The sequence below is a fragment of the Triturus cristatus genome, chromosome 10 (assembly GCF_964204655.1).
Source record: "Triturus cristatus chromosome 10, aTriCri1.1, whole genome shotgun sequence".
NCBI lineage: Eukaryota > Metazoa > Chordata > Amphibia > Caudata > Salamandridae > Triturus > Triturus cristatus.
The window spans coordinates 882234911-882260453 of record NC_140593.1 but is presented as its reverse complement, the minus strand read 5'-3'; the positions used below and the strand labels follow the sequence as shown (position 1 = coordinate 882260453).

The following is a 25543-nucleotide window of genomic DNA, read 5'->3' as shown; positions in this document are numbered from 1 at the left end:
TCTCACTGCCTCCCGTTCAAGCTCATTGCTTTCAATTCTATCTCCTCGCTCTCGCCCACTGCCAGTTTGTGTCCCTTTCACCCTTCCAGTTGTATAGTCTTTCCTCTGACTCTGCTTTCCTCTGATTCACTCCTTGCGCCGGCTCCCTCTTTATCTCGCCTCTTTTTCTTTATCTCTCTGCCCTCTCCTGCTTCACCCCATCCTGCTCTCTCACAGCTGTTCTTTCCTCATTCTCCCCGCCCTGTAGCCCCGCCCCCCCCCCCCCCCGAACGCAGCGTTTTTAGACGTCCTCGCCTTTCACTTTCCGACTTGGCTGTTCTTATTTCCCTTCCGTCCCCACTCTCTGCCTTGCACCCCTCTCCCTCCCTTGCAATCCGTCGGCACCGAGGCCCTTTTCCCTCGTGCTCCTTCTTCCTGTTTCTGTCTGCTGCTCTCCTCTGGCTCGCGCCCCTGCCTTATTTATCAGCCTTCCACTCTTCCTCTGCCGCACTTCCCTTTTCTTCCGTGCTTCTAGGTCATTGTTTGTCCTGTTCGTGTAATTTACTCCCTTCTCCTGTAGTTTCCCTATTCCCTTTCCTCATTGCTGGTCTCCCTCCAGCACCTCTATTTAACAGCTCTAAAACAAGAACACATCATGAGGGATGATCACAGGACTCGTGATGTGCGGAAGATGCATTCATTTTTTATCTCCGATTTCAGAACATTTCACAGCCTTGTTTTAAAGTGTTACCAATTTGGATTATTTTGTTATTTCAAAAGAATAAAAAAATACCTCGAATGACACACAGATTCAGTGTAGTTAAACACCTTCCCTAAGTCTAAATGCTCACGTATTTCCTACACGCACAAACATCTCTAGCAGATGATTCTCTGTAATAAATAAACTAATACCTTGAATTTGGAGATCGTGATTCCGCCACAGCAGGATAACCCGCTGTGCTGCTCAGATACTGGGAGCCAAATAATTACCAGAGGCATTACAAACAAGAGAGAAGCAGCACTCGTCTCAGACTGCACAAGTGCCCGGACCTACAAGATCACCACCAAGACCTTCACCCCCCTCCCCCAATACCCGACGAGTATCCGGCAGACGAGCGGCATACCGCTAATAGCGCCTGCATTAATAAATGCCAACCTGAATATAATTGTTATTAGAGTTTCCTGGCCAGATAATGTGATAGCTGCCTATCGATATGCTCGCGAACAGTTTGTGCTAATTTTGACCAGTCTCTTGTGAAATTCACGATGCGCGATGCACTGTGGTATCAGATGCGCAAATGTATTCTACTTCGCACGCACTTCGCCCTCCCAGCTCTGAGTCATGCGGAAAAATGCCTGCACTTGTGTGGTCTGAGTACAGATGAATTTTTGTAATCCTACGCAATGCGCGGTTCGTCTAAAATTAACCATGCACTAGTCTCCGGAGGTGACGCGCAGCAGAATTCTATAGCGCTTAACAGTTTTTCCCAGTTTTTATTTAGCGCGAATTCAAACCGAGGGTATTGGAGCGCGTTACATGAGCATCAGTTACATTACACAAGGAGACATTCATTTTTTTTGTAGGCACAGGGAGAGGAAGTGATTTGCCCAGAATCACAAGATTCTATCCGACGCCGAGATTCGAACCGAATTTCCCAATTCCGAAGTCAGCACCGCTGGAGTATCCCAACGAATCCTAGTTAGATGTGGCAGAGATTTGTTTTTTTTTCAGTGTTGTGGTCTTTTCGAGGGGTTGCGAAAATGTGTGTGCACATTTAAGCCCTTCTAATGTGCAGTTCTTTATTTTTTCCAAATGGGTGACAATTATGGCTATCATAAAGTCGTTTGCAAACATTTAATTGTATTATTTCTCAAGTGTACACGACTCTGCTCTGAAAACAACTCACGTGATTACGTTCACGCAGATAGCCCAACCAGAGAAGATAAGCACATTTACAAAGATAACACAACGCTGGAAGCCGGGGCTCCGCGAGGAAGAGCCCTCCCTGGTTTGTGATTGGTGAAACAGAGTGAAGGTGTGAAAGGTGCGCGCAGTACAGCTCGGCGTCACCTTCAGGATGACCCGCGACACTTATTTCGTGATTGGCCGGCAAACGCCTGTTAGTTCTGGGAGTTTTTTAGACTCCCTTCAGTGTTTGTCACTTGTGAGAACGGCGTGGTTGATTGTGGCTTTGCAGCCTGCGTGATCATTTCACGGCCGCTTTGATGTTCTCAGTGAGCCGCCCGGCCACTGAGAACATCAAAGCGGCCGCTAAAGTGCTCACCATTTGCCAGCCTGAATGTCTCCACCTCCCCCTCCACCCCCCCCCCCCCCGCACCCTCCCTGCCTCTTCACGAGCTGGAAAGTTCGGGCTTAAAGACTGCCTTTTTTAAAGCACCGTTCCTGAATGGAGGTACATAATATATAATGCATATTATAGCGCTGCATAGTACAGCACAGAATAGCAGCACCTCAGCACTATAATATTTTCTTTGGTACGGCGTAAGAATTACTCAGATGTGGAGCTGCAAATGGATTGCCCCTTCAACAAGCATTTGCAATGCAATAGGTCTCGCATTTACACGAGTTTAAGCAATTGGCAATGTAAATGGCAATGCCTTTTATTTATGTTCAAAAATCAAAAATAAAAGGCATTGTCATTTGCAATGTGAATAGCTCAAACTCGCGTAAATGCGAGACCTATTGCATTGCAAATGCTTGTTATTACTAGGCAAGGTTTTACTTCGTATACATTAACACTTTCAATGTAATTGTATGGGAAGTAAAAACTTGCGTAGTAACGGTTATTGCTAAGTAATAACCGCGTAGTAATGGCATGCTAACTAACGTGTCATATTCACAGTTTCATGGTCTAATGGGCCTGTATATACTGTTGATTTTTGTGATAGTACCACAAACGTTGCCTTCAGCAAACACAAATACATATAGATATCTTGCACAACAACTATTCAACATGTCTTTATAAGTTTATAATAGTCCTAGTTATAGATGTGCGTCACTGTTTTAGCTATTGATTCACTAATGGGGGGCCTATTTTCTGTCCCAGTTCGATCGTCATCTGTTAGCTCTCCTATATCCCAGGCCTTTTGGAGACAAGTAAATGGGTGTGAGCATTAATAAACAGGGGTTTGCAGATATGGGAGATATTTTTGTCTTACAGGTTTCTCATCATTATCTTAGCCTCTAATTAGGTAATTTCTGGAATATTAGTGCCCCTTTAGAGATAAGTGGACATAGCATGATGCTACTCGGGGTGCTAAGAGAATTTGGATTTAAGAAGAGCAAATTTTCATTGAAGATCCGCAAATTAGCGGAGCTGATATTGGACAGTTACATCTTTATTTAATGATATACCTATCTGGCCTCCTGTGGGGAAGTCTTCCAAGGCAGCTACCTCTCTCATCATGGTTCTTATCTGACAGGCGTCTTGCTTCTCACTTTGACATCCTGTCAGATTGCCTGTAGTGAATCTTTCCGAAGGTCAAAGACAAGTCTCATGGCCCGTGGGAGTTAACACCTCTATAGGTAGTTTGGAGGAGAGCATTATGCACGCCTCCATCTTTCAGCCTGATAAGCTTGGTCTGTTCTTGGGATAGAGAGCCATTCATTAGGTACAAGAAGTTGGGAGGTGTGATAGTAAAAGATTATGTCTCATAGCCTGAGTCCTCCGTTATAGCTGGACTTGCAGCATTTAGCCATAGATATCTGTGGAGTGCCGCCCTGTCACAAGAAACCTCAAATTAGGATGTTACGGGCAAGAAAAGGGGCCAGTTGAATATGATAGGAGAGATTTTGAGGTGCCTATATCCGTATGGATAAAAGACCGTCTTTGTGATCACCACCCGTCTCAACAGAGATGATCTTGAGCAGTGGTAAAAGTCCCTATGAACTGATTTGATCACGTGACTAATGTCTCCTGACCAGCTGCGTGCTGCTAATCTGACGATGTGCATACATAAGTATCTAAAACCTTCTCACTCAGTTGTGAGGTGTGGATACTTAGACTTGGAAAAGTGTTAATTTGGCCCAGTTAGCACAGAGAGCAGACAGCTCCTCAACCCGATGTAGGAGGAACATTATGTATACAACTAAGGACAAAAGTTGGCGGGTATAGAAGCATGTCTCCTGCATTTAGATAGTTCTGCTTCTCCATTTCCGTCTATTGGAAAGCTGTGAGCGCACCATCTAGTTGCAAGACTTGGTCCAGGGGTTCTATTGCAACAATAAAAATGGAGAGGACACCCCTATCTAGTGCTCTGCTCAGTGGGAATAGGAATAAGAATGGGGCACCATTAACACATACCCTCGCCATCAGCTGACTATGTAGTAGCCGCTTACATGCTTGGAATCTTGATCCCAGCCCCGTCCCTGCTAGTACTGTGAATAAATAGTCCCAGCTCAGTGAGTCCTGACCCTTCTGAAAGTCAGTCACCCAAAGCACTAGCTGGACCTACAGGTTTGAGGAGAATGCAGTAGCTTTGTGGAGGTGTCTCATAAAGCCACTCTGGCCTGCGTGAGCCAGAGTTTGAATATGTTCTATTAGGCTATTGACGAAGCCTTTACCGAAGATCTTTGTCTAACCTGGCCCAGTCTTAACTCTTCCACGTCTGTGTAGGGTCAGCTTCTCCCTATATTCTTTTACCAATAAAATAATGTTGATAATGGCTGCAACAAACAATTGTTTATTAATGTTCATATATAGTGATAGTATCAAGTCATGCATGATATTACTGCCAGGCATTTAGAACTAAAGTTGTTATTCATAAACAGACCACGTAGAAGTAATGAGAAAATCTTTTATAAACGATTCTTTGATTTACCTTATTACCTATCAGAAAGGCTTATTTAGACATTAAATCCAGAAAATGACAATGAGCATTAAACGTATGTCAAATTGTAAAAATCTAATTTGTGAACTACAGTCACTTTGCAAAGTCTTAATGTGCATTTGCTTGGTATAAGACATCACCCCTTCACTTGTTAAGAAGTCAATAAAAGAATATTTGGCCGAAACCAAAATGTGTCCGAAGTTCTCTGAACCAAATATTGGTACATCCCACCTTCTTACTACTCAGTTCAGTGGTCCAATTTTAACCACGCGGAGGAAGGATGTAAAGCTAACTCCTTTAACGCGTGGACTGCAGGTCGGCACTCAATACGAGCTGTCATTTAGGCTTACCTTCTGGACCTTTTATCTCCTGATGGGAACTGGAATAAACACGGTGAACCTGTTAGTCGTGTTGGTTTCTAGGATCATCCCCTGTTGCCTGAGCGACTCGTGGAGTTTTGTGGTTTAAGTGGACCCGCCATTAGCTTGGGTGAGTAGTGGCGTCCTCTGGGGAACACCGGAGCAGTGGGCTTGACTTGCCCTTTTAGAACGACAAACGTGGGCCCCATTTCTTTCACCCCTAAGACCCCGGCGCCGGGCTTCGAGAATGAGCTGGCAGTGGCTGTGCACCTCTCGCGAGGTTTCTGTGAGCAGCAGCCCCTCATCCGCGCGGCTGGAGGACCTTGTCGCGTGCGAGTCCCCCTGGCCGTCTGATATTTTCAGTGAGACTCCTGACACTCTCCGCAGGACGTCTGTCACGAGCGGTGACACAGAGCAGCCACAGAGGGTCCCAGGAACTCCAGCGTTAACAGTAAGGTGGCGCTGAATACATAAATGAACGAATCTATAGCTCACAGCTCAGAATAGGCTAGGAAACCGGCATGATTCCAAAGTCAAATGGAGCCTAAAGAACCCTAGCACTTAATATAAGGTCACACACTGCATGCATGAATGAATGAATGAATGAATGATTGAATTCGTAGCTCTTCAGCTCTACATGGTAAGCCACAGACAGGGTCCGAAGTCACGCACCTCAGCACGAAAAGTAAGGTCACATTGAACCGCGCAAGGATTAATCTACTTATAGATCAAAGTTCTAGATGGTAAGCCATTTCTGCGTTGACCACGCTCTTTTTTGTCTTTCATTTTATCCATACTGGATTAATTTTCACAATGTATGCTAGCATATGTAAATTATACTGTTGCGGCCATTTTTCCCTTTCGTGCTGTGCAGTGCCCTGTCATCTTAGCTGGGTATATCTCTAAAATGCTCATATATACTAGAACTAAGCAGTTTTGCATGCGGGATGGGTAACACTGAAGATCTTCACATTTTAGATAACTTTGCTGGGACCCAGATATGTCACGTTGTGTGTAATACAGCTGTGTGATGGTGATAACTGACAGTGAGGTATGGTTGTATTTGTGTACGATTCGTTTTCCTTCCCTATCCCAAACTCTACTTAAGACACACGAAATCAAGGGCACAATCCTAAAACAACTGATGCCAAGAAATAAATACCTAGAAATAATAATAATAATTGTATTAATCTTGGATCTGGAGTAGCGTGCTACTTGTTGCAGAAAGAGCTTCAGTGCCTCTTCAGATGTCTTAAGCGCTATTAAAATTACAATTTTGATTTTGGAAAACGCTGTGAACTTCTGTTTAATATTACAGATATAAAGAAATGTGCGTAATTCGATTTATTGAGTATTTCCGCACTTCAGAGCATTGCTAAAATGGAGGCCATCATTTTTTTGTTTTTCACTATCAGATGCTGAAAGTGTGATGGGTATGCCCAGATGTGAGCCTCATGGTTAATGTGTCTAGGACCCATAGGTCACCTTCTATAAGGAGGCACACAAACTCCGAAACAGCTTTGAGGTTGCTTGAGTGTCCGTTCAAAGAGGGAAGTGATCCAACAGTTCAGGATGGACTGTTCCTATTGGAGGAGGATTACGCCTGATTCCATATACCTGGTCTTTGCTCAGAAAAGCACAATCGGCAAAAAAGGGTGGACTGGAATGGAGCCACAGCAATTGCCAGTGGCTCATATTAATTCAAGCATTCCCTCCATCTCTTTATAGGTCGAGCCTGAGCAGCGCATGCGCTGATGTGAGGCATGCAGTATTAGAGTCCAGCTTTGCAGCCCCGCCCACTCTCCGCCCATATTTGTCTTTGGCTTGTGTCCTTGTCCTTCGTAAACGCTGGCTTGCGACTCGTTATTAGACTTGTTAGCCTCCCCTTGGTACAGTCCTGTCTGCATTTGTAACCTCCCATGGCGACTGGCCCTTTTACTTCTGTTGCGACACGGTATGTCTTATTCAGTCTGTAAGCACTCTTTTCTTTAATGGGTTTCTCCTACTGCAGGCACGACGTGCTTTCCTCGCCATGCACGCTTTCACTTTCAAGTAGCCCCAGACATTGGCGGCCGCTTCTTTGAAGTGAAATAGGTCTCTCATTTCCAAGAGTTTGAGCTAATGCCATTGTGAATCACAATAGCTTAAACTCTCGTAAATGCGAGACCTATTGCATTACAAATGCTTGTTTTCTGTTCCCAGTAGTGTTTGTACAAACCTACCCACCTTTGCAGTATTGTAGGTGCATGCTCCCAATTAGGACTTTCATAGTTTTCTTTTTTTTTCTTTACATTTCACCTACAGACAGCTTTGGTTGTCTGTTGTTGAAAACCTACTGTGTTATATACAAATTCGTATAGTGGGCTTTGAAACAGCCCACAGCTTACCATTGGTTGCCTTTCTTGCCAGTCTTATTCGGTTGCTTCCTTTCAGTGGATATTTGATTTGGTGACGTGTATCCTTCCATGGCTCTACATCAGAGACCTACTTTTTTTCTTTTTCTTTCATTATTCCTTGGGAGTGCTTGTGTTTTCTTGCTCTCTCCCCTTGTGCTGCTTTCCCTCACATCCCCCCTTTCATGTTATTTCCCCCCTTTCATGTTCTTTCCCCCTTTCATGGTATTTCCCCACCAAGCTCATCCATTGCTTCTTCCACCCATCCTGTTCCACTTGGCTTTTTTGTTTTGTTTAGCCCCCACCCAGCTCCTCCATTGCTCCCAACCTCGCCCATAGCGTCAATCAGAGGCATTTACATGGACCCCCACCTGCTTCACCTTAGTTCCCCACCCATTGCACTTTTTTAGTCTACACCTATGAACTTCTGAAAAAATGAAATATGGGGGAAATCCTTGAATAAGAGCACTAGGGCCTTGGCTGCAAGACCACACTAGCCAGTAGCACAAATAAACTCTGTCTCTGGACATACCTTTAGTCCATTCGGTATGTTTTACAAGGCAAACCCCTTAGAGGGATTAGTGCTCGCTCTAGTTGAATAAGGTTTGTGGGGTAATCTCACTTGATAGTTCGAGATTCAGTGGTCGAGGTCAATAATTTCTGTTACTCGTGGGCCCCTACAGGTTTGGGACTGCTTTTAGGGTGTATTCATGACTCCAGAATCAAAGTAAATGGCCTACCTGAGGGGGGCTAGAAGTCTCTCTTCAGTGTTTGGCACAGGTGCTGGGCCTTTCTCTCATGTGACTTTAGGGAGTACCCATGTGTTTCCAGGTGCAAGCACAACCAAGTAAGGCTAGAGCTTGGTTCTACTGCTCAACATTCGGTGGGAACAGAGGCAGTAGAGGGCTATGGCACAGGAGAGATCCTTCCTGGGATTGCAAATAGGTGTTGAGTTTGTGCAGGGATAAACAATCCCACTGGGCAGGGTGACTACACTAGGGGAGGCTCAGCAGCATTTATTTTTTGTTATTGAGGTCCTCATTTGGACTGATGGATTTGTTCTAACCATTACTTCTCCTACATTCTATCAGTGTCCACAGTCAATAGAGCACAGCTGAGGTGGTCCTGGACATTTGGCTGGCTTGATGTGCGGGGGGTACTTTTATCTTGTCCTGTCATTGCTCCACCAGGCACCCAGCCGTCTCGCTACACCCTATCCGGTAGCAAGGACACATAGTGTCTTCTGCAGCCAGTAACTCCCTAATGACTTTCCGTGTTTCTCAATTGTCACCCCTTGTCTTTCTATTGTCTGCTTGTACTTTCCTTGGCATTCAGTCCCAGCCAAGTGGCATCCTGTGACTTCCCACTGCCTTTGTTTGACTCCTGTTTATTCCCAGTATCTTCTGCTGCCTTTCCGTGCATTTCCAGCCTTTATTGGCCAATGCAGAAAAACTGACAAAGACACCAAGGAGCTCGCCTCACTCAATTAAGACCGGTTTTGCGGTTTAGGGCTCAGTCAGATATAGATTGGTTCCAGTGACACAGTGTGCAGTAGACCCATGTCTGGGCATCCCCATCCCACTTAGTGGTTCTGGGTTGCTTGTTTTCGGGTTGAGGGAGGCCCACGGCATGGCAGTTCTGGCTGGACTGTTCCCATTCGAGTAGGTTCAAGATAGATTTGCATAAGGCTTGATATAAACTGATGTGGCATGGTGTGCAAAATAGAGATGGACTGGGATGCAGCCTGAGTAATTGCCAGTGACAGAGATGAATTTAGGCATTCTGTCCATCACTTTTGTGTATGCTTTTCCAGAGTACACAACTCCACTCTGCGCTACTACACTCTATGCTATTCCACTCTGCCACTCCACTCTATTCCACTCCATTCTACGCCACTCTACTGTATGTTATTCCACTCTACTCCACTCTATGTCACTCCACTTCTACGCCACTCCCTGTACATCACACCAGTATATACCACTTCACTTTACGACACTGTACTGCACGCTGTTACACTCCACACCACTTCACTCTACGCCACTGTAATGTACACCCCTCCACTCTACCCTAAACCCATCTACTCTATTCCACTGTATACACATTTAATGCACACCACTCCATGCTATTCCACTATATATCACTCTAAATGTAAATGTCCAGTATTTGTAAAGCGCAAACAATTACCCGAGGGTGTCAAGGCGTCGGAAAGATTAAGCGAGCTATTGCCCAGAGTCACATGGTGCTGGGCTGATCTGCCACCGGCGCCGGTGATTGAACCGTGAGCTCCCTGGTTACGGAGTCAGCCACCCTGGTCACTCTATTCTAAGTCACTCCACTGTATGCCACTACAGTCAACGCTATTCAACTCTACACCGCTACCCTCTACAACACTCCAGTATCCGCCACTCCACTCTATGCTCTATGAATTTTTAAATATCAAATGTGAACTGAGCATTATTCAGTTCACATTTGACATTTAAAAATTCTCTAGCACAATCTTGTCCCCATACAAAATCATTTTTTTTCTTTAACAAAACTCTCATATTAAACGTTTTGCTAGCAAAGTCTTTGATAAAACGACTGTAATATTCCACCATCCCCAGAAAAGAAGAGAGTTCTTCTTTATTTTTGGGTTTCTGCAGCGCTTGAATAGTATCAACCAAGTCTTCTTTTGGTCTAATTCCTGTTGAAGTAACCCTGAAACCTAGATAGGTGACTTCACTAACTCCAAACGTACATTTTCTTGCTTTGAGCGTTAAACCAGCCAGCTGTAGTTTTGATAACACCTGTAACACACGCTGGTCATGCTCTTCGTTGTTATATCCAAATATAATAATGTCATCTTGGTAACACTTGACACCTGGTTGATCTTTTAAGATGTTAGACATGATCATTTGAAACACTGCCGCGGCAGAAATCAAACCAAAAGGCATTCTTTTGAATTTAAAATTGCCAAAAGGAGTAGTGAAAGAAGTTAAATCCTGTGAGCATTCATCCAGTTCAACTTGATGATAGGCCGACATCAAGTCTAAAGTGCTGAAAACCTTAGCACCAGAGAAAGTGGAAATCATCTCTTCAATGTTAGGTAGAGGAAATTTATCGACAATTACATCCCTGTTCAGCGCTCTGAGATCCACACAAAGACGAATGTCACCATTACTCTTCCGAGCAACGACGATAGGAGCCAACCATTCGGTTGCTTCAACCTCCTCAATTACCCCACATTCTGTCAACTTCTTGAGTTCACTCTCCACCGCCGAAAGTAAATGCAAAGGTATCCTCTTTACTTTGGACACAACAGGAATTGCATCAGATTTCAACTTTATGCGATGCTTGTAGCCAATCAACTTTCCCAGTTTGTCTTGATACAGTTTACTAAATTTTCGCGCAAACATGTTATTACTACAGTTAACTTCATCAACTTGAACTTGTGGAGACATATTAGGATTTAAACTGACCCGTAATTCTTTTTGATGACTCCACCCAAGAAGGTCATCACCAGGACAGAAAAAAAACCTTCCCACTCGTGCTCTTGCCACTCACAATTAAGGAAGCCTCAAAATATCCAAGCATGTCAATTTTAGAGCCCCCATAACCTCCCGGTTGAATGTCCATTTTGGACAGAACTTTGTCATTTAAAAACATCTTAGAAAACGTTTGTTCAGAAATGATCGTAATGCGTGAGCAAGAGTCAAATTTCATTACCACATTCTTGCCATCAATACACATCCTTTCAGACGAGAATAAAGTATTGGGCTCCTTAACTTGTAAAACTATTTCCTGACAAACCTCTTTACCTCTACCCTTATTCTGTTTTCTGGACCTATTTCTGCAGCATTTACTAAAATGGCCTCTCATACCACATGAGTTGCATACCTGTTAGTTTTCAAGAACATCCTGTCCCTCTGCTCCCAAACAGTGTAACAATAAAGCACTCTTGCGCTCCGCACTAAGATTAGTGCCACACACACGTGCATAATTTCCAAACACCTTTTTCCACTTATTCCACTCAATTATTGGTTCACCAGGTGAGGGTAGAAAAAACGGTACTGAAGTGACATTCTGCATTATGAAATTGCACACTTCCTAGATCCCAAAATTATCAATTCAAAAAATGAATTAGAAGCGAAATAGTTAAAAAAAAAACATTAAAAAAAACTGTGAATATGAATAGAACACAAGGAATATACTGATAACAACTTCACCAAGACATAAGATCTTAGTTAACTCTGTGAGATAAAATACCAAGAATGACAAAAAAACGAATACCAAAAAAAAAACCACAGTCTCATATATTTAGGCAGTTTCAGAGTTTCCTTATATGCCACAATTTACGATGGTTATCATCTCCATGGGTTAAACTCACAAATTTGTTAAATTCTAGAAACTTGTAAAACTGACGAATCTGTTTCGAAGAAATAGGGTGGCTAGTTTACGCAAAAGCAATGATGAATTTGCCACTGGCTGAATGAAATTTGAGAGAGGAAAAAAGAAACTTCCTCTGAAAGCGATCTGCAAGTCACAGTGTAAACCAATTGTTCCCACCAGAGCCAGAGTTACGTGGAAACTATTCTTTACTGCTTGATGAGAGACACTTGTGTAGTGTTGCGCTCTAGTCCTCGAGCGCTAATGTAGTGAGGTAGCGCGCGAGGACAGCGTAATGCGACTATTGCGCATGAGCGAGCGGGGGAATACACCGCGAGGTCGCGTTCTGCCCGGCGCTCTCTTATTGTACTGAAATAAAGTAAATTCAAGGTTACCACTTCTTGCCTGGTAGTTATTAATGAAGTAATACCTCACTAACATTACAGTGGCGATGAGGATGGGATTTGGGGGGAAAAAAAATATGTGGTGAGAAAATAGACCTGAGTCACCACACCAAGAAGCACTGACCAGCCTGGGAGGCACCACCGAGGACCACAGGAAGGAAACCACCACCAAGAACTACAACACGGCGAGAGAGAGCGTGGCAGAGGCAGCCAGAAGGGACAGAAGCCAACCACAAGGTGAAGTACCAGGAGTGGGGCCGAGAGAAATAGAAGGACGAAGAACAACTCCGATCCAAAGGGACCCTGGCGGAAGCAGCAGCACGCAGAGACAGGGGAGCAGGAGAAACCCGACAGGATCAGGCGCAAGGTGAGAGCGCGGACGCGCCAGGCAGTCCGAGAGGCCCAGGGGCGGTTCCAGAAGGACGCGCCATGATGAGCACGCAGGCATCCTCACTGACGACGCCCGTTCCTGCCCAGACCAGGAGAACCTCAAATGAAATGGGAGGATTGGAGAGAGTACTTCAAGAACTACATTGCAACCCTAGAAGATGAAAATGGGGAGGCCTTCCCCAGCATGAGGAAGAAAAGAATTCTCCTGCACAATTCAGGCCCGGAAGGCATAAGGGTCTTTCAGAATCTGGTACCCGCGCCCAGGCCGAATGCAGATGACGTATTCAGGCACACCATAGAAAATCTCGACACCCACTACCGTCCAGCGGTGTGCGTTTCCATTGACCGGTATAATTTCCAGCAAAGAAAACAAGAAACCGGCGAATCCATAGATGATTATGTGGCAGTGTTGAGGAAGTTGGCGGTGACGTGCAAGTACGGAGTCCTGAATGACGAATTCATAAAAGATCAATTAGTTATGCACACCACCAACAATACGGTGCAAGACAAGTTGTGGACGAACAGTGAGGCATCGCTGAAAGAAGTAATTGCCATGGTAAGAAAAGGTGGAAATGTCAAAAAGGTGTGCTGATGCAGCAAAAAGGGAGACCCTCCAGAAGACCACGGTGAACAAGGTGGACGACGCTGAACCACAGGGAAGGAGTAAAGCCATGCCGCCTGAAGGGAAAGGACAAAATAAGTGGAAAGGGAAATCGGGACAAACATGGAAGCCGAACAGAGACAACAATACGACGTGCTACAGGTGCGGAAGTCAAGCGCATGCAGCCCAGGACAAACGTTGCCCAGCGTTCCGAGCGAAATGTATGTTCTGCGGCATAATGGGGCACTGCGAAAAGGTTTGTCGCCGGAAAACGAAGAGACCAATGGTGAAGTACGTTATGCAGGACCAACAGGAGGAAGAAGAAGAACAAGAGGAGGAAGATGGTGTATTATAGAGGGCAAGCGCTCCCGCAAACCACAATGCGACATGGTAATAGGAGGAGTGAGAATCAAGATTGTAGTAGAGTCAGGATCACCATACACCATCGTCCAAAGAGCAGTGTGGAAGGAAGAATTCGAGCCCAGTTTGGGAATAAGGCTAGAACCACCGGATATACGGCCAGTATCGTACACAGGCGAACCCATTCCCATGGTGGGATACAGGAAGTTGAACTTCGAATTTAGAGGAAGAAGTGCGGAGTGCAAATTATACGTAGCAGAGAAGGGACCATCCGTCCTAGGGTGGATGGATCAAGGGGACCTAGGGATCAAGTTAGACCCAGGAGGGGATACGCAAGTGCTTATGACAGCGCCTGGGAGCTGGCCGGAACTGGAAGAAATGAAAAACAAATTCCCGAAAGTGTTTGGCGGGAAAGTTGGCAAACTGGAGAAATTCACACACAAGATCGTACTTAAGGAAAACTCAAGGCAGGTATCCCACAAAGTCTGCAACGTGCCACTAGCCATAAAGGAAGCAGTACAATTGGAACTACACAGACTAGAAGAAAATGGTATAACAGAACCTATAAACAGTTCAGAATGGCTGGCCCCCTTCGTAGTGGCAATGAAACCCAATGGTAAAGTCCGCCTGTGTGTGGACCTTCAAGAACTGAACAAGTGCCTAGTAGTGGAAAAATTCCCATTGCCGCGCATTGAAGAAATGTTGTCCAAAACGAAGGGGGTAAAGTGGTTTTCCACTATCGACCTCACCTCGGCCTATCACCAGATAGATCTACATCTAACGAGCCGGAAACTGACATCCTTTATAACACCCTTCGGATGCTATCAATTCCGCAGAATGCCTTTTGGTCTCGCTTCAGCAGCGGCGGTATTCCAGAAATTAATGCATCGTCTTTTCAAGGACATCGAGGGTATTCAGTACTTCCAGGATGACATACTGGTGATGGGAATAGACAGGAAAGACCATGATAAGAAGCTAGATAAGGTACTTCGTGTGCTAGAAACCAACGGCCTGACCGCAGAATGGGAAAAGTGCCGACTAGGAATGACCTCGGTCACATATTTGGGACATGAAATAGGAGGACAGGGCATCACGCCTAAACGCGAAAATGTGAAAGCGATTTGCAATGCTATGGCTCCATCCAACAAAGAAGAAGTGAGATCCTTCCTAGGGATGGCAGAATATTATAGCAAATTTGTGCAACACTTTGCCACCAAGACACACCACCTGAGACAGTTGATAAGGGACAAAACAGCGTTCAAGTGGACAGAAGAAACACAAAAAGAATTTGAAGCATTAAAGAATGACATTAGCCAAGCCGTACCACTGCAGGGATATGACCCGCTTGGACTATCGATATTGACGACGGATGTCAGCGAGAAAGGATTGGGTGCAGTCCTCATGCAGGAGAGGAGAGAAGGAACGACGGAAACTCTCAGTTTCGCTTCAAGGGCATTATCACCTACAGAACATAAATATAGCGTAATCGAGAAGGAGATGCTAGCGGTGGTGTGGGCTATGGGGAAGTTCCGCCAATTCCTGTGGGGCACGAGGTTTAAACTCAAAACTGATCACAAGCCGTTAGTCAAAGTGCTCACCTCGAGTGGGCATGCAAGTGCCACACCGCGCATCGCCAAGATGACATTAAAGTTACTAGAATACAGATACGATGTAGAGTACATACCGGGGACACGTAATAAAGTAGCAGATTACCTCAGTAGAGCGGCAGCTATGGAAGAAGCTCCCAACCCAGCAACAGAAGGGGAAGAGATGGTAGCGGTGATGGAAGATCCAGAAAGAGTGATAAGCAATCAAGAGTGGAACCAAGCATACGAAGATGACAGAGAGATTAGGGAGGTCAAAGAGCACATAATACATGGGTGGCCCGAGAAAAGACGGTTGCGAGAGGCGCTCAGGAAATTCTATGAAGTCAGAGAGGAGCTGTCAGTTGGAGACAAAGGGATTTTCCTGTACAGAGGTGATAAAGTTATTCCCCCGGCAGCGTTAGTATCTCGGCTGGTCGCGCTATTGCACGAAGGACATCTAGGAATAGTGAAAACCAAGATGAGAGCGAAGCACATGTACTGGTGGCCCGGAATGGATGTCCAGGTGGAGAGACACGTAAGAGAATATGACCAATGCCAAAGAGCAGACAAGACACTGAATCCCTTAAGACCGGCATTGGGAAAATTCACACTACCGAATGACCCGTGGGAAGAAGTGTCAGTGGACATTCTAGGACCGGTGCTGGACACCCAAGGAACACCCAAATATCTGTGTGTTCTGGTCGACAAGTACTCGAAATGGCCTGAGATACATGTCCAAGAAGTAATGGATGCGGAGACAGTGATTACGTTCCTAACTTCAGTTTTCCTCAGGGAAGGAATTCCAAGAACCATCCTGAGTGATAATGGACCGCAATTCACATCTGAAAAGTGGTACAAGTATGCAGAAAGGAACGTAATCAAAATACAACACACCTCCGTGTATCATCCGTCGAGCAATGGACAGGTAGAACGATTCAATAGAGTCATCATGGGATCCATCCAAGCAGCCATCATGATGGGCAAAGATTGGGAGTAAGAGATACAGAACATGATTTGGGCATACCACATCACCCCCACAGGCACAGGGTATAGCCCTTTCCAAATCTTGAGAGGAAGACATCCCTTCACCAAAGACAATGTAACATGGAGAGAAAAAACAATAACTAGTAAATGGTCTCCTGCAGTAGTACAGCACAATCTAGAGAAGGCCCAGAGGATATATACGGAATACTACAATCAGAGGAGAATGAAAGGACACAAACAGACATAAACCCAAGAGAAAATGAAGGAAGCAAGGCAGCCGAAGAAATGGACAGGAGAGCAGAAGGGAACTGTGAGGAGCAAGTTGAGCAAGTAACACCTGAGATGGAGGAACAGTGTGGAGAGGAGAGTGTGACCCCGAGGAGAGAGGAACGGGGCACACCGAGAGACAAAGGGGGGAGCCCCGCAGAAGGAGGTACCCAAGAAGCGTTCTCCACTCCGGTAAGGCGCACTAGAGCAGGCAGAGTGGTGGTAAGACCCAGCCACTTTCGAGAATTTGAACTAGAGGGAAGCTAAGCAACCTGAGGGACTTTATGGACCACAAAATCTTTGTTTAAAATAAAAGGGGGGAGATATGTAGTGTTGCACTCTAGTCCTCGCGCGCTAACGTAGTGACGCAGCGCGCGAGGACAGCGGAATGCGACGATTGCGCATGCGCGAGCGGGGAAATACACCGCGAGGTCGCGTTCTGCCCGGCTCTATCTTATTGCACTGAAATAAAGTAAATTCAAGGTTACCACTTCTTGCCTGGTAGTTATTAATGAAATAATACCTCACTAACATTACAACTTGAATCTTCATTTTGTGAAAGCTGCAGTCATCGAGCTAATTAGACCCCCGCTTCGAATCTGACACGTTTGAAGACGACGCTCGGCAGTGAGCACACAGCGCCACTCTGCTTTCACACAGTTTGAGGCAATCATGAGGTAAATAAAAAATAAGAGATTCTCCCAATATTAGTCCACTGTTTAAATCTTTGACAAGCGGCACAAGGGAGAAAGGCTCATAAATGAAACAAACAGACAGTTCCCATCAGGCGAGCCGGCAGGTTGGAGAGCGAGACCATGTTCGAAAGCGTAACCACTCCTTACCGGAGCTCAGCCTGACAAAAAACGCCCTCTGAAAGGGTAAAGCTGTGTCAGAAAGTTCACACTGCCACGGACAATTATAACAAGACTACACCTACTAGTTAACGGCAGTGTAAGACATGAAGAGTAATAGCCACCAGCACAAGCTATTAACGTCATTTCCGTCTCTCCTTGAAATAAACAGCTGATGCGACCGCAACAGCTGAGACGATCCTGTCGTTTTGTTAAGGTGTCATAAACTCCAGATCCCGTCCAAATCGTCGCCAAATTTGTGATGTCTTCATTAATAACGGACTGTAGAGAGCATAACAGGTAAGAGTCTTCTTTATTGACACCTTCACCGACAACGATATAAACTGTCATCGGGTACAGCCTGGGTTCCAATCTGACATTGCTGAAGCTGAGGTCATAATATTTTAAAAGGGGAACAGATTACATTGGAGGCTAAACTGTCACACTTAGTGGCTAAACTGTCACATAATGCCCACAAGGGAAAATTAAATAAATAATTAATTTTCCTTCGTGGCCGTCTCTCGAAATTCCCCCTAGCCGGCCCCACTGCCCCACTGCTCTTACCTGCAGCGAATGCGGCTGGTGATAGATAGGTAACCTCCAACAGCCTGTTTGTTTGTCTTCCCAGGAGGAGAGAATTTGCCCCTGCTCAGAGGACTCCGCAGGGGGTATTATGCTTCCTGTCACCCCTGCGACCAGAGAGCGCTCTAAAGCGCGTTGCCTGCCCACTGCAATTGTAGCCGCCAACAGCCTGTTTGTTTGTCTTCCCAGGAGGGGAGAATTTGCACCTGCTCAGAGGACTCCACAAGGGGGACTATGTTTCCCGTTGCCCCCTGCGACCGTAGAGCGCTCTGAAGCGTGATGCCTGCCCGCGGCCATTGTAGCCGCCAACAGCCTATTTGCCTCCCCAGGAGGGAAGAATTTGCACCTGCTCGAGGACTCCACAGGGGGACCACGCTTCCTGTCACCCCCTACGACCGGAGAGCGCTCTAAAGCGTGATGCCCCCAGCGGCCATTGTAGCCGCCAACAGCCTGTTTGTCTCCCCAGGAGGGGAGAATTTGCACCTGCTCAGAGGACCCCACAGGGGTGACTACGCTTGCCATCACCTCCTGCGACCGGAGTGCGCTCTAATGCGTGATGCATGCTTACGGTGGGCCCGTCCATGCCTGTCGGAGCCCGGAGAAGGTTGGGCTGGGCCCCTCCTCTGACAAGCAGAATCACTTAAGGACCCTTCACTCTCGTCCTAGGAAAAATACAGCCGATCCAGGAATGGGTAAGCGGAAAGCCCCAAACTATCAGGCGAGGGGGCAATAGTAAATACATTAGATGCATTCCTATCAAGGGCAGCTAATGTTCTCTCCCAGGAGATAGAGCTCACAGTGCAACACTTATCATTCGAGCCTTCACTTTCCCTGAGACGACACTCCCTGGGGAAAGAGGGAACACTGACTCTACACAGCCCACATCCGATATACACTGCAAACTGTCTACAAGCATGAACCGGAACCTTCTTCTGCTCTAGTAAATTGTCCCGTAGTATCCATGAGTAAAGTTGAGTTTCCTCTCCAGCCCGAACTAAAAACTCAATCACCGGTTAAGAGGAGGAAGGGCGTCAAGAGCCAAAAACAAAAGCCTTTAAGAACTACCAGAGGAACGAAAGCGGTGGTCACCACAGATCTTGAAACTAGTGGGAGGATTCCTTCCCCTACTAACCCCTCAACCCTAATGAGAGATGAGGCCATGTGGGAAAAATTAGAAAACATGGTTACCCTCTTACTTGAGCCATTCCTCCACAGATATATGGAGATAGAAGGAAGATTATCACTCTTTGACTAACATGAAGCAAACAGTTTGCAAATTCTGACACATTTGACCCTAGGGGGCAAATATCAAGTACAAGGGAGGAATCAAGTAGGGGAAGTTGACCCAGACTATGTATACTCTGCATATTTTGTGACCCCTTAATTGGACACTGCTCCGTGCGCGCATTCACCGGCTGCCCTGGCACTCCGTCAACCTCCCTTACAGGCAGAGAAACTAGCGTAAGCCCCAAAGATAGACTTAACTAGCACATCCATTCAACAAAGACCAACTGACCTCATGGGGTGACCAATGAGGAGTGTTATTCAGAGGCCAGAATAAGACAGGCGGGGGCCAAACATTCAATCACACCAGAAGTTAGACCTTTCCCCAGTAGCTTCACCTGTACTGGTCTTGGCGAATGTACCGATCGTACGGGAGTGGCAGGGGGAAGCAACAACTTAACTAAGGTCTAAAAGTTTACATTGGCTATCTACTCATGCGAACAATTTTGAAGAAGGGGCGGGTCTCTGGCAAACCATATTATTATGGCTAGGAGAGTGGGGTGGGTGGGCTCTTCTAGAAAATTACTGTCAGGGGATTGTGTGGTAGTACATTTTAATAATAAACTTTTTAGTCAGATTCCTCCTAGGGCAGCTCCATAAAGCAGTTTTGCCTGGAACTCAGATCTCCGCCCTACCATTGGAGTATTTCTATAGCCACACTCCACTTTTTAACCACAGGTCCAGAAGAGACCTGATAGTAGGGATGGAGTGAAACAGAAAATATAGAACTATGAGTGGTTGCGAGCTGAGATTGGAGAATAGATTTGCCCCCCTGACAGACTTAGAAGCCTGTGATTGACTACCCTCAGCTGGATATGGCTACGATGGGGGGCTGGCATGATCCCATGTTAACATCGAAGGGGGCCTAATAACCTCAGATCAGCATATAATGGCTCGCAAAGAATGTATAAAACTAGCCTCTTGGAACGTGGCCGGTATTGGCTCGAAGTTAGGCAACCCATATTGGCAATCACACTGGCAAGACCAAGATATCATATGCCTACAGGAGACATGGACCACTGAACATGTATTCTTAGATGGATACTGTTCATTTAAAAACCGAAGCAGTACCATCATTTTTAGGCAGAGCCAGAGGGGGTCTATTGAATGTAATTGCAAATACTCTACCAATAAAGAAGTTTGAGCACCCAAGTCCCCACTTCTATCAACTTCTGGCAGGAGGGTGATAGTGGTCAACTATGGCTCCAAATAAATTATTATAATAATAAGTTTGGGGGAAACATGTAGTCAGTAGTGGTTGAATTAGATAGAGAGATTACTAAAATTACCAGTCATGTTGGCAAAGGAGGTCTGAGTATTATATGGGTAGGTGATTTTAACATCCAACCTTGTACACACATACTAATCCGGATCTGTGGTTTAGAAGATATTATGGGCAACCCTGTTTACCACTTTGCCCACCATGATTATGGGAATAGTTAACAGGGCAGATGTAATAACGGGAAATTTGGAAAAAACTTGTAGACGTAACGACTACAAATCCACTGTTCATTTTATATTAGCATCGAATTCTCTTAGTGACAAGCTTTTTTTTGATAAGCAAATTTTTATTTCTTTATAGAAAGCAAAGTCAAGGATGACATACAACAATTCGTTGAACTTGGCATCAAGAAAACCAGTCATAAAAACATTGACAAGCCATTGCAAGACCCACCTTTCCACCCCGTCCCCCGCCCCCGCACTCCCCACCCCTTAAAACAGACCCCCAAGCCATTTCCCCCATACTTTACGGAATTTTTTGGGGCAGCCCCGAGCAGCATACAATGACCGCTCCTGAGCGGCACACCAGTCCACACCTCTTCTCCAGGTAGCACCCCTGGGCGGGTCCGGCTGTTTCCACACAGTCGCGATATCCCTTTTGGCCACCATTAGGGCAGTGGTTAGAAAGTACTTGTCGTTACGGGACCCGTCTAGCCCATCCGTTATGCCCAGCAGAGCCATTCTAGGGTCATGGGGGATCTCCCATCCCAGGACCTCAGTTAACTCAGTTTCAATCGTGGCCCAATAACTCTCCAAGCGGGAACAAGACCATACCATGTGGAAGAAGTCTGCCGGATCTACCCCACAGCGAGCACATGAGGCGTCTAGGCGGAGGCCAGCACGATATAAGCGGTCCGGGGTCAGGTAAGCGGCGTGGAGGTAGTAAAGTTGGAATGAGCCGCAGCCTAGCGGAAGTGGTAAGCGATCTGGGTGCCATAAGGGCGTCCCTCCAGTCAGCATCATCCAGGGGACCCACCCAGGTCACCCATCGTTGTTTCAGTCCGCTCCAATCCACCGGGGTATTGTTGATCAGAGATTTATAGATGCAGGATATACCCCCCCTTCCCCAGACACCCCAACATCACCTGAGCCTCAGGCGGGCTATGGGCTGGCAACCTGGAGTCCAGAGGGACATGGGCCTGGACCGCATGTCGCAGCTGAAGGTACTTATAAAATTGCGAAGAGTGCAAAGAGAAGCGGGTCTGAAGCTCCTGGAAGGAACACATGTGGCTCCCCCGCCAGACATCACCCAATCTGGAGATCCCGAGAAGGTCCCACCGTCGAAATCCTTCAAGCCCCGCCACCTCCCGCAACCAAGTCCCGTGCCAAAGTGGTGTGAGCAATGTCTTCTTTCCCGACCAGCGGGTATGCCGCAAGGCGGCGCGCCACGCCAGAAAGGGGGCCCGCACAACATCCGGGAGCGACCGGGAAACCGTCGCCCCATAGAGCATGTTTTGGATAGAGGAGAACCCGGTAAGCTGCACCTCGAGTCTGTAGGCCGGATCCTCCCACCCGGCCGAGAACCAGTCGTGAATCACCAGCAGCTGGGTGGCCAAATAATACAGGTAAAGATTGGTCATGCTCAGGCCTCCGTCGTACGAGGGGACCCGGCAGCGATCTAAGGCCAACCGGGGCCTGCTGCCGCCCCAAAGAAATTTAGTAGCCATCTTATCCAGTTCCCGGAACCACGGGCGTGGGAAGGGGCACGGAGTGTTTTGTAACATGTATAAGAACTTGGGGAGGATCATCATCTTATAGAGGGCGACCCTCCCCAACGGGTTCAACGGGAGCGACTGCCATCTAATCATATCTGATCTGGTCTTGTTGACCACAGGAGCCACATTGAGGGCCCATCAGAGTTCCGGAAGGAGGGTGACCCAGATCCCCAGGTATTTAAATGAGAGCCGCCGGAGGGGAATGTCAGATTGCCAGTCGAAACACTCCCTCGACGGGTGCAGCGGGACCAGCACGGATTTCTTGGGGTTCAGATGAAGACCCGACGCGTGACCAAACCGACGGTGAACCCGGCGGACCCGGGGCCCCGAGATCGCCGGATCAGAAAGATAGAGAAGGACATCATCTGCGTAGAGGGCAATTTTGTCATGGATCATACCTGGGCACTCCCACCCACGGATAGTGGGATCCGACCGGATCAGCACAGCCAGTGGCTCCATGGCCAGAGCGAAGAGGAGGGGCGAGAGCGGGCAGCCCTGTCGCGTCCCCCGACCAATGGGAAACGGGCGGGATAGAGCCCCATTGACCAACACACGGGCACGTGGGCTCGCACACAGGACACCGACCATCGCGCGGAACCGGGGACCGAAGCCCATTCGCTCCAAGATATCACCCAAGTAGGCCCACCCCACCGAATCAAAGGCTTTTTCAAAGTCGACCAGCAGAAGGGCCAGATAGGGGGAAAGGCGCCCTCGGTGTGCCAGGGCGAGGTGCAAGCGCCGCAGGCAGTGTCTAGTCCCCCGGTCGTGCATAAATCCACATTGGTCCCGGTGGACCAGGGAGGTAAGAGACGGGCGTAACCGCTGCGCAAGAATCGTGGCATAGATCTTGAGTTCGGTATTAATAAGGGATATCGGCCGGTAGTCGGAGCAGGACTGGGACGGGGGCTGCGTCTTGAGAAGGACAACTATGGTAGCTGTGTCCGTTTCAGGCAGGAACGAGCCCCTCTTCACCACTTCTGCAAACAGGTCCCGAAGCCTCGGGGCCAGGGTCTCACAATAGTGAGCATAGTATTCCTGTGGGAATCCATCTGGTCCCGGGGTCTTCCCGGGCGCCAGGCGGCTAATCGCCTCCTCAATTTCCTGCAGCGTAATGGGTAAGTCGAGGGACTCACAACTCTCCTGTCCCAGCCGCCCGAGCACCGTCCCGTCCGCCCCCAGCAACTCCGCAAGGGAGATCTCGGACGCCCGGGGTCGGTATAACTGGGATTAGTAGTCAGCAAAAGTTTGGGCCATTGCCACCGAGACCGTGTGGGTCCCGCCTGCGGAATCTTTGATGGCAGGAATGATCCTGCCCGCCCGGGGGTAGATGGCCAGCCGGTGGAGGAGTGTACCATTCTTATCTCCCCATCCATAGACCCGGGCCACTGAGGAGCGCCACAGAGTCTTTGCCGCCTCCAGAGAGTGTAGGCGGAACTCTTCCCGTAGAAAAGCCAGGCGGCGCGCCCGCGTGGCGTCCTCCAACGCCCCCTGGTTTCGCTCGAGCTCCAAAGCTTGAGCTTCGCAAACCGCGAGTCGTTGGGTTTGTGCACGTCGCTGCTGTTGCACATGCCCCTTTGCAGCCCCCCTAATAGTCGCCTTGCCTGCCTCCCAAAGGATGGCAGAGGAGGAGACGGAGCCCGCATTATGAGAATAATACTCAGCGATCTCGCCACCGACCACTTTCCGAAAAGCTTTGTCATGAAGGAACCAAGCGTTCAGACGCCACATCGGGCGGGCAGAAAGGGGAGGTGGGCCAAGAGCAAGGAGCACCGGCGAGTGGTCCGAGAGGCCTCTCGGGAGGATGCGAGCATCCTGTACCCCCGCGCAGTCGGTAGACGGAACGAAGATGAGATCGATCCGGGCATGGGAGTGGTGTGCCGCCGACGTGTGGGTGTATTGACGGGTCTGTGGGTGCCAAACCCTCCAGACATCACACAGGCCTTGAGATTCCGCCCAGTTCGACAGCTGCATCGCGCAAGCGGCGCGGGCAATGGAGATCGGTCCGGTCGAGTCCAGATGGGGCGCGTAAACAGCATTGAAGTCTCCTCCTAGGACGAGTGAGCCCGCCGGGAGCGTCGGGAGGAGGCCCGCGGTGTAAGAGAGGGCCGACGGTAAGAGGGTTGGTGCCGCATAAAGGGACAGCAAGGTGAGGGGTCGCCCCTCAAGAGTACCACAAACCGCCACCACCATGCCCTGGGGGTCCAAGTGCACCTGGGCCAAGACGAAGGGAAAGGACCTGCGGAGCAAGATAGCCACCCCCCGGGATCCCCTCGCAAAACCGGAGTGCCACACCCTATCATAGCCGTAACGGGTGAGAAAGGGACATTTATTGCCGAGAAGATGGGTCTCCTGGAGAAGGCGCACATCAATCTCCGCACGTTGTGCATATTTAAGGACCGCCATGCGTTTAAAGCGATCTAACAGACCATTGACATTCCAGGACAGTACGCGCATGGCGGCCTTAGGAACGGGCGGATCAGCCATGGTCGTGGACAGGAGAAGGGGTCAATGGAGGCGCGGCTGCGCGAGCCCTCGGAGAGGAGGGACAGCGGGACATCGAGCAGGAGAGCAGGTCAGAGGTCACATGATGCCTTGGAACAACAACAAAGAGGGAGTCACCCCCCACCAACAAAACCCTCCCTAGGAGGAAGAAACAGCCCCAAACCAACCCCAAACCCCCACCCTATACTTCGAAAACAGAAGCATCTGTCGCCCTAACGAAATGGAACAACCACCAAGCTAAAACGCTCAGGCTTGAGCACTAGTGGACCCCTGAGACAGCAGAAAACAAGCCTGATTCACCCGCCCTGGCCGAGAGCAACAAACACAGCGGAGTACACCAGCCCAGTCCCGAGTACCAGCAACCCGGAGGGGACACCCCCCCCCCTCCCCCCAACCAAACACAGACAGCAGAAGAATGTCAAATGGTAGGGCTGCGAGAAAGGTCTGAGGTGTCCATAAGCACGGCAGGCCGGGCCGCGGAATCCGTCAGCCGGGGTGACCCGGCCCGCCGCCCGACAGCCGCGGGACTGGCGGGTGCAGCCGAAGAGACAGAAGAGGCCCTCGACCCCCGACGCAGCCGCCCCCTGGAGCGTGTGATGACCGCCTCTCCTGCTGTGCGCTCCCAGGGCAGCGTGCGGCGCCGCCGGCGGGGCCTCTATGACCGGGGCATTCCCCTCCCCCCGCGCCCGCCCACAGGTGATCCGCGTCCAGAGCGGTGCAAGGAGTGCTCTTCCGTTAGCCAAGACCAGGCCGCTCGTGGGCTGTCGAAAAATAGTGTCTTGTGTTTGA

At 48.1% G+C, this 25543-nt stretch overlaps 1 pseudogene across 1 annotated transcript in view; it reads left to right on the top strand.

Moving 5' to 3' along the window:
- Positions 1-5352: 5352 nt before the first annotated feature.
- The window catches only part of LOC146796156 (cyclic nucleotide-binding domain-containing protein 2-like), a 462048-nt pseudogene continuing 441857 nt past the window's right edge, over positions 5353-25543 (top strand). The window contains exon 1 of the transcript XR_014969544.1: positions 5353-5640. The product of XR_014969544.1 is annotated as a cyclic nucleotide-binding domain-containing protein 2-like (transcript). The remainder of the gene's footprint in view (positions 5641-25543) is intronic.